Here is a 9,672-nt window from a genome sequence, read left to right as displayed (position 1 = left end):
GTCCTAACGTTCAATATCCTGTCTGTAAATTGCAACAAATGAGCAGAAAAGCATTTAAGTGCAGAGTTCGCCCAAAAACTAATGGTGTCTTCGGCTGACACGTACTGCCTCCGTGCCGGTGCGCAGGAAGTGACGTCAAATACTACACGAGTGGCACGTCTTCTTGCACATCAGCTGAACGTGCCGTTGCCGTTGAGAGTGCCGTTGCTATTTCTGCCGTCTGTTAACTGAGGCCTCCGAGACCTTCGCAGATCTCAGAGGCTATTCCTTCGAGCGGCCGACGCCAACGAGCGCAGTCAACAGTTTGTATAATTAGCAACAGCCTCTTCAGAACAGTGCAGTAGCGCACTTGTAACAGGCGTTGATAGAATCGGCGGAAAACGCGTGACCCACGAGCCTGCTCGAGAGATACTGCGATTAATTATGGGGGCTCAGGCTTGTAAGACACCACACCAAGGCGTTATGCTTGCCAGTTTCGATGCATACGCCTTTAGAGCTTCAGCTCGAGTAACTTCCGAAAATATCAGCAGGTGGTTCTCAATCCACGAAGCGCCTCACATTGTCGCTTTTTTGATATCCTTTAAACTGTGCATACGTTGGCAAAAAGTACGATGTTATAAAGTGCGGGCATGCCGGATGAACAGCATATGCCGTTCGCTGCAAGAGCTAAGGCAGAACTTGCAAGACAAAAAATATTGACAAACCTTTAATTTCCTCACAACGGAAGGCACATGGCTCGCCGGCCGGTGGCTGCGTGATTGCAGCGCGAATAAATGCATTGTGGCCGCTATAATATTCAACATTTCTTTAAAATGTGCCCACTTGTAATGCTTTGTCCGTTTTTCCTCTTCGTCGATGCTGCGTCAACGAGCGCGAACAGCGTCGTCTGCTAGCGCGCGCTGCACGACGGGATTGCACCGCGCTCCACCGTCGGTCTCCGCGGTGGCGCGCACGCGTGTCGTGCTCGTCCCTCTCGAATGTACGGCACTGCACGAGTGGCATCCAGCCGAACGTGGGGCACCGCACGAGCGGAGGGCGTATTCAGAGGAAGGTGATCCTCGTTGCGATTGGCCAACCGAGAACAGACGTCACTGCTCTACTCTACGTCACTCTGTGGGGACTTTTGGGGAACACTGCGCTTCAACCGACAGGGAAAATCTCAACTCTTCTTGAAAATCCTTGCTCAATATCCCAAGGTATCCCAAGGTGCATTTCTTGCTCGCTTGTTTTTTTTTTATTTTTTTTGCCTTGAGCATGGAGACGGACACGTGCGATGGCCTTGCTTCAGCGGTTTGCGACAAGGCGTTCTTCAATACTAGTAATTTAAAAACACCCATCAAGGATATTCATGGGGAAGGACGCGGTTGTTGCTGCGACGCGTCTTTTCTTTTTCTCTTTCCTCTGATCTCTCCTCTATCTGCACGCGGCAGCGGTGGTGGCTCGGCACCAGCCAGTAGGCAGGCCCATGCATCCTTCTCCCAGTCACAACAACAACATGTAGTAAGGCACGGCCGTTCTTGTGCGACTTACGTCCGAAGCATTTTGTCGCCCTTCGTGACCTGCGACGGCACCACGACTTCGAGGAAGAGGTGGAGAATCTAGTCTTCGACTCTAATAAAGGTAAGAAACGAAGTCTGCATGCACGCACGCTGTGATTAAAGCAATAAAGGGCCAAAGCGGGATGCAGTCGCGCGCTTAGATTACCGATTGAAAAGTTGCAGTTTATTGACTTTTCGAGTGCGCGCATTTTAAGTTTGTAAACACAAAGCGCGTTCTTTTTTTTTATTTACGGGCTTACACTCACCTGGGGAAACTTGCACGTGGTTTTGTGCACAAAAACTTAGCGATGACATGCACGTTTTTTAAAGGAACCATGAAGATTTCAATGGGCTTAGTCTAGTGCGACAGATTGCAGAGGTAGCCTTTGCGGGCATTCGAGTGAAATGTGAAACGTAACGTAGTACTATAACCTTTGAAAGCCATGACTTGTCATAGTCATTTTGCACTTATTTGTAATGTAAGGTGTATAGTTTGTACAAAGTTTAGGTAGTCATAGTTTTGACTCCTAATCATTCTGAAGTGTAGCATGACTCAGCACTTTACTAGTAACATAAGGTGTGCAGAGTTTGTACAAAGTTGCGTAGTCATGCCTTGCACTCATGACTCGTCATTCTGCAACATAGCATGACTGTGCACTTTAATGCTTTGGCATTCTCGCTGGTAAGCAGTCTTATGTGTGTCTGCAGAATTTTTTTTTGGTGTCCTGACAAGCTGTGACAAGCTTGCTTGTCACTTGACAAGCAAGTGACAAGCAGTGCACTCTCTTTCATATTTAAAGTGGCCACTGTAGGAAAAAAACTGGTCCTTGCAGCAGACTCGCTGCTACAGGCCTTGCTTATGCTTTGTTGCAGGCACCTGCAATGTCTCGACAGGACACACAACATTGTCGCGGCATGCACTGGCTTAGCAGCGCTGAAGCCATGGCAATCGCAACACGCAGAAGTGTGTAGGAAGAATGCCCAGCATTGTTCTGCCTTTAGAAGTCAACAGTGCTGACCTGAATATGTGGTCAAAGGACAGGGCCATGTAAAAGGTTGCTGTGCAGGAATGAGTTTTTGCAGGGTGTAGTAAAATTGAAATACTTCCATGTAACAGTCCGTGTAATAACTTAACCTGAACTTAATAATTTTCTCCAAAAATTGTTCCCCATGCGCTATAGCAGGAAAAAACAGTAAGCGAATGACTGATAAATTTTTAACAATAAAAAAGCTGGGAAATGCAGTTCTGCACTGCAGGCAAAAGGCTAAAAATTTGAAGCTAAATCTGTGATTGTCATGCGCACTTGGCAGAGGCAGAGCGCCAGTAGTAGTGTGAGAGTACTGCATATGTGCCCACTCCATAGCACATGCATTTTTCATTAGTGTATGTAAAAAGTACAAACTTTAATTTGGCCTTGCTTTTCAAAAAATGAAAGTAGTGTGATACACAAAAAATTGACAGAGAAGTTTTGCCAAAATTTTATAAACGTGCAAAAGCAGAATTTCATGAACATTGCCTTGTCTTGTTACTTTACTGTTGACTTTCTAAGGATGCCTTATGCCGTTATTCATGTGCTATCATTGTGTACACGTTTTTATCAAAATGGAGCCCACCTTTGTTCACGCCTCAATTTTTAAAAATTTTTTTTTAGTCATGAGTGGTCATGGACTTAACATCATATGTTGGCATCGTGTCATAACTATGTTGCAATGCTGCTGTGAGGCTGTGGTTGCTATGTCGCCGTTGCTATGCTCTTGGCACAAACCCACATACACATCGCAGGATCTTGCTCGGGGTTTACCGTTCGGAATTGTGCTTTCACACTAATAATTAACTAATACTATGTGGAGTGCTTAGTTATGTTTACAATCTTTCTGTTTCAGGATTTTGCGCCTGGAAAGACGGAGAAGAAAGCAAAACTTGCTGCCATTTTATAGCTTCTACAGGAAAGAAGGAATGTGCACCAAGGGTTTTTAAACGCTACCTGCACTGCCACCGTTCCGGCTCGTACGAAGAGCTTCCTATAGAACAGCGCCAAAGGCAGGAAAAGTGACAAGGAAGCTGCAAAATCAGCAAACACTGCTTTGCTACTCTAGAGGTCATGGAGAAAGAGGGCAAGGTATATGTAGTGTTTCAAAAGAAACACTACGGACACTTCAATGAGACCTGCCACCAAAGGCTATCCCAGGATGATGCCAGAGGGCTTGCAGGTTAGCCACTCCTCTTGTACAAAGCATTTGTGCATGCTGTGTTGACTGTACCGGAATGTGAAAACGTTTAGAAGCTACACTCCACCAACCTTTCATAAATGGGAGACGAAAGTGCAATAGAAATGTATTTTAGGGGGAAGATATTGCTCATTAACTCGAGTGATCATTTCAATGATTATTCTTCTGCGATGCATCTATGGCACAAAAGAGGTGGGACAACACGAAAATGCCTATTGTAAAGTGGGAGAAGGCATGTCCCACAAAACGAGGGGGCGGAAGAAGTTATAGTAGGGCACAGCTTAAGAACCCAGTGGCCAATGCCCCTCAAAGGAAGCCTGCCATCCAATGGCGTCGACCGATTCTCATGATGTCATGGTTAATCCTAGGGGGTAGCACTGCAGGAGGGTGGCAGATGAAAGGGGATTAGTTATGGCTTTAATTGGGTTAACTGATGAAAATCAGCTGACGCCATTGACTGGGGGGGTCTTCTTTAAGGGCCATCTGCCACTTCGTTCTCGAGTTGTATCTGACTGTAGTGCAATTCACTTGAGCCTACTTGGTCGCATCGAAGGGTGAAAAACAATTGATCCACGGCACATTGCATGCACAGCACAGTCTGTACGAACTTCATGCCGTTTAGTTTAGAGATGCTTTGTGGAAGGGGTCCAGTCTTTCGAACTGAACATAATTAGGAATGTCGTCTAGCACTGAACTACTCCAATGTCTGTTCTTTTGTTTTTCTGCTGGTTTCATTGACTATCCTAGGTCTGTCGCTCAATCGGCTGACGTTGAACTTTATCCGTAAGAAGTCGGCTTGAGCTCTATGAAACGTGTCTTGAATGACTGACAGTTGCACTCGATGCTAGCCTCTTTTTTTGGCTGCCTGTCAAAAGCGTAGGCATTTTGTTGCTGATCAAAGCAACGCCACCAGTCTAATGGTTGTATAAGGGCCATGTTTTTTCTCATAAGACAGATCGTCTGCAGTGAACTTTCATTAATTAGAATTATTTGGCTGTTTTGGCACTTCATCAGTAACGCTCGCAGGAACGGCTGTGGTTTGAGTGTTCAGCTACTAAGCTGGAGTACCCGGGTTAGAACCCGGTTGCGGCAGCTGAGTTTCGATGGAGGCAAGAGGTGCCCACGTGCTGTGCAGTGCCCAAAGATCCCCAGGCGGTCGAAATTATTACGGAGCCCTCCACTACAGCACCTTTCTCTCTTGCTTCTTTCACTCCTTTCCTTCATGGCATGGTTGAGGCAGTTACTGCACCATTTCCTTTCCTCAAAAACCACTAACATAAAACACAAGCCTGCACAAGAGTTGAAATCGCAAAAAAAAAAAATGAACAAGCAGCATTTATATTTCAGTTTATGTATGACTGGCATGCCCTCCAATTGTCTCTGACTTAGCAGCAGTCATTCAGGTGTTGAAACTGAAACAGCATGAGAAAAATATTCACTTAGAAATTATTCACCTGGCGTAAGTGAATTCTACATTGTGACTCGTGCACACTATTGTCTTGTGCACAAGTCCAAAGAAACAAAGTTCGCGTTCAAAAATTTGGTGTCTCTACTCCTTTAAAGGTTGCTGTCAGGCGAATCGGTGCATTTTTTGAATATGCAGAATGAAATGGGACAGGATGAGAAGCACATGTCCTTATTCTTTTCTTGTCCACATTTTCAGTGCTGTTATATTCTGCATTTATAACACGCTGTATATAACTTCCCTGTTTTGCATTGCAGTATGCAAGTTTAAACACTCAAGCTCATAAAAATAAAGTCCATCTGGCTTTGAAACAACCATTTTGTTGTGTGCTTTGCAGTGCCACAAAAGTGAAATGAAAGTAAGATGAACTGTGTGTCACCTGTGAAAAGGAACAAAGTGGAAGACGAAGGAATCCGACCAGAAGTATTTGTCACTTTATTACATGGCTGTAGGCAGATGAACCAGAGATGTTAACAGTTTTTTTCTGTACCATTTTCAGGCCGGTTAGCAGAAGGAATGCCAGAAAAAACCGTTGTGCACAAACATCCGAGCAGGTACAAGTGGATCAAGCCCACGGATGCAACTTGTGACCACTAAGGACCTTCGTAACATTGCAGATAAGTTTAGGATTGGAAAAACAGAGCAGAGAGATCCAGACGATTTTAAGAGTGTTGAATTATGGGTCGAAGAAATGAGGGCAAAAAATGAGTCGTCGCCACTGTTGTATTACAGGAAGAAGGGTGACCCCAACAGTCATGATGGTGACTTTGAGCTAGCATTAATGACGTTCCCACAACGAGAGCTCCTTTATGAATTGGGGGCAGCGAAACTGTGCACTGACTCCACCCATGGCATAAATAAGTACTAACTCCAACTGACAACCCTGCTCACAATTTCTCAAGATGCCTTTGGTATCCCGTGTGCCTACTTGATTTCAAAAAGGGTGAACACGGGCACTGTGGTGAGGTTTTGCGAGGCCATCAAAGAAAAAAAACACAATACAGTGTCAGGCATTTATGTCTGATGATGCCCCTGTTTATGGCAGTGCATGGGAGCAGGTGATGGGTCCCTTGAGGAGTCGACTGCTTTGCAGCTGGCAGGTGCTACACAACTGGAGCACGCACCTGAATACAGTCGCAAACAAGGACTGCAGGAGTACAACAAGGGACATGCTGCACACTCTGATGAAGTGGACAGATGAGACTGACTCTCAACAGTTGCTCCCTGCAATTCTTGGTATCCACTCCAAAGAGCATCAGCTTAATTGCCTTTGGCTTTGTCAGAAATTTTGAGAAAACATACGCAAAGAGGGCATGTCAGTGGGCTTACTGCTATCGGCAGTACATTGGATTAACAACAAATAATCACTTGGAGTCAATGCACAAGGCACTGAAGTACTCTCACTTTGGTGGCAAGGTAAATGGGTGATTGGATACATTAATCAAAGTACTCTTCAATTTCACATCCGAAAAACTTTACAACAGGTGTCAAAGGAGGAGCAGACCACCGCAAATCTGCCCTATTTAGGAAGCATAAAGTGGGGATTGAGCTTTCTAAGTCCAGTACTGAGAGAGTGGGAGATGGCCAGTGGCATGTAAAGTCACAAAGTTTGGTGAACTTCAAGCACACAGTGGAAAGAACTAGCAAATCGTGCAGTGGCTGTGAGATTCATTGTGAGCAGTGCGAGGCTTGCCACAACGTGTACACAAGTACGTGTTGACCATGCAACGCATGTGCACATGTGCAAGCACATGCATGCTGTTGCTATAATGGAGCTACACTCGTGCCAGATGCAGAGCAGCCAGAAAGTAGCATTTGACTGTGCTGGCATTTGTAGGCCCTGCCAGCTGAAGATGGCAGATTTCAGGTGAGGGATTAGGATTATGTTATGAGCTAGTTGGCGGGCTATTCTGACAAAGTGCTTTAGCATAGCAAGCTCAAGACACAGCAGGGAAGAGGAGTGTCATTTGCTAATTTTCTTGAAGCCCACATGGTCATGAGAAAGGTGCGCCATCATATCCCATATCAAGCAGCACCATTGAGGGTGCACTACAGGCCTCTGGTATTTCTTTTCTAGTCATTCCTTTTTCCCGAAACTTTGCTCCTAGGAATGGAGAACTCATCCCGCCACGGCGCCTCAGTGGCTCTGGCGTTCTTAGACTGCTTACACGAAGGCTGTGGGTTTGATCCAGCCATAGCGGCCACATTTCAGTGGAGGCAAAATACAAAGATGGCCATGTGCTGTGCAAAGTCAGCGTGCATTAAAGGCCCCCAGGTGGTGTAAATTAATCCAGAGACCTCCATTATGGTGTCCCTCATAGCCCATGTGCCGCTCCCGAATGTTAAACCCGACAATTAAGAAATTGAGAAATTTCAGGCCCCTCATTCCCTACTCAGAATCTGCTTGTGTGAGTACGCCCTCTCTGGCACTGCTCAACAGAGAACTTCTGACAATTGGCAAACATTTTTCATCTTTGGGAAATTAGTGCACTCATTTTCTTGTTCATACCTGCCTTGCATTCACTATAATTTTATTTCTTCGTCATCCCTGCTTGATTTCATTTTGTCTGCATGTGATGCACTCATAGAGGCATGCGCTCTTCAATAAAATTAGTATGAAGTGTCGCTCCATGCTGCATTCCTCTTTGTTGCGTCGTGCTGTCACAGTGCACCGCCCTTTTAGGACATCTTGAGAAAAACAGCGCTTGCAGACAAAGGACCAGAACAAGAAGGACACAAAAAAAAAAAAAACAGCGCAGTTGTGTGTCCTCGTTTCCTTTGTCTGCAAGTGCTGTTTTTCTCAAGATGTACCCCAACCAACTCGCCCAGCAACACACCTTGCCTTTTAGGACAGTTGACAATATGTGGTTCTACAGTTCTGCAATGCATATGAGAAAAAGTATTCTTGACAAAAGGCTAAGCCGTAGCTGTCATCTTGCACACTGAAAGCTGCAGCGCAAAACTACTATTCATCTTATTTTGCAAAGAGAATACTGCTGCAACAGAAAAACAGTATTACTCATTTTTCAGAACATTGCTGGTGCAATTTGTGACACGAACTTATATTGCCATGGTAGAAACAGCCGTGAATAGCCTTCCCTCACATGATAAAGCACTTCATAAATGAACTTGCTTGGCTCTTACACAGTGTCTCTCCACCAGCCTTCCAAGCAATGAGCCTTCTGTTGTGTGATGGGAACACTGTGCCAACTTTGTTGCCTAGAAATTCTAAAATGCCCCTATTTGTCGAGAAGGCAGCTTAGATGAAACATATACTCACAACAATCTATCTCGTATACGCTGCCAGTGCTATTAAATAACTTAAACAAAGAAATGTTTGACCCTTTCCAGCATTCAAATATCGTTATTAAGAAATTTTTTCTGAACAAGTTTGTGTCATGACGCTGCATTTATTTTTATGTTGGTACTTTTTGCTTTTTTTTCAAGGTGTGTTATTTTCTTTTGTGCTATAATGTATAGCGCAGAATTTATTTATTGCCGCTTGTCTGTTGCAATGCCAGCGTGAAAAAAGGGGGCAGGACCTCTGTCAAGCTTTCGAGCTTTTAGTCCTGTCTCCTTCTCTAATATAGAGAAAATAAAAGGCTGATTGATTGATTGATTGATATAGTGCCCAGTTAATGTCATTTCCTTTTTACTCATTAATGAAAAATGCTTCAAAGCCCAACTGCAACGAAATTATAATTTGGCTAGAATGCCTGTTAATGTGCTGGGTGTGTCATAAAACTAATCGTAACAAAGTTTCATGCTTCTGAGAAAACTGACACTGTTGCTACAAGTGTTTAAAAAGCTGTGTAGACAACGTGGCATGTCCATATAGGCAGATACGGATACCCGAGTGCCATACGGCCTCATGTCTGGCCCATTGGGAATGAACAGATTAAGGACAGTGTAGAGTGAAAGGCTAGGGGCTAAAATGTGGCTTGGCAGTCATGGGTATGGTGCTGCGCCAAAGTTGTTAGGAATTTGTTTCAATCCTGCAGATGCTGATTTCTGTTTCCATTCCAGATTTTTGTACACCATATTTACTTAAATAATGGATGCATTTGCATAATAAATGCTTTCCCTACATCAATCATCAAAATCTGGGGAAAGTTCAACTGACCACACCATGTTTTACACCATGTAATAAATGCACCAAACTTACCATTCTAATTTTTTCCCACAAGAAACTGCATCCATGATGCAAGTAACTGCGGTATTACAGGTTACAGAATGAAGCACTGTCAGCTGTATTATGTGGCCGCAAGACTGCCTGGCGCCATGTGAAGAGGAATGCTCCCAAGGCTCATCACATCACATTTACTCCAGTATCCACATATGGCACCCGTTTCATCCTGCACGTCACATTCACCTCGGGCTGGTGATAGCCTGCCAGCTAGATTAAGAATGTCACAAATAAAATGTCTACCTAACTGAAAA

At 44.5% G+C, this 9,672-nt stretch overlaps 1 long non-coding RNA gene across 4 annotated transcripts; it reads left to right on the top strand.

Annotated features, from left to right (window-relative positions):
- Positions 1–1,026: 1,026 nt before the first annotated feature.
- On the top strand, positions 1,027–9,672 carry LOC149349284 (uncharacterized). Of its 4 annotated transcripts, none has more exons than XR_016290002.1 (4): positions 1,027–1,620; positions 3,423–3,749; positions 5,570–5,655; positions 5,732–9,672. It is a non-coding gene; the product is annotated as an uncharacterized LOC149349284 (long non-coding RNA). The 4 variants fall into 4 exon arrangements; XR_016290000.1 differs by having other exon boundaries at positions 1,036–1,620; positions 5,570–9,375; positions 9,458–9,672; XR_016290001.1 differs by lacking the exon at positions 5,570–5,655 and having other exon boundaries at positions 1,028–1,620.

Source organism: Amblyomma mixtum, chromosome 3 (genome assembly GCF_055824585.1).
Source record: "Amblyomma mixtum isolate Tamu chromosome 3, ASM5582458v1, whole genome shotgun sequence".
Classification (NCBI taxonomy): Eukaryota; Metazoa; Arthropoda; class Arachnida; order Ixodida; family Ixodidae; genus Amblyomma; species Amblyomma mixtum.
This window is presented reverse-complemented; position numbering and strand designations above follow the sequence as displayed.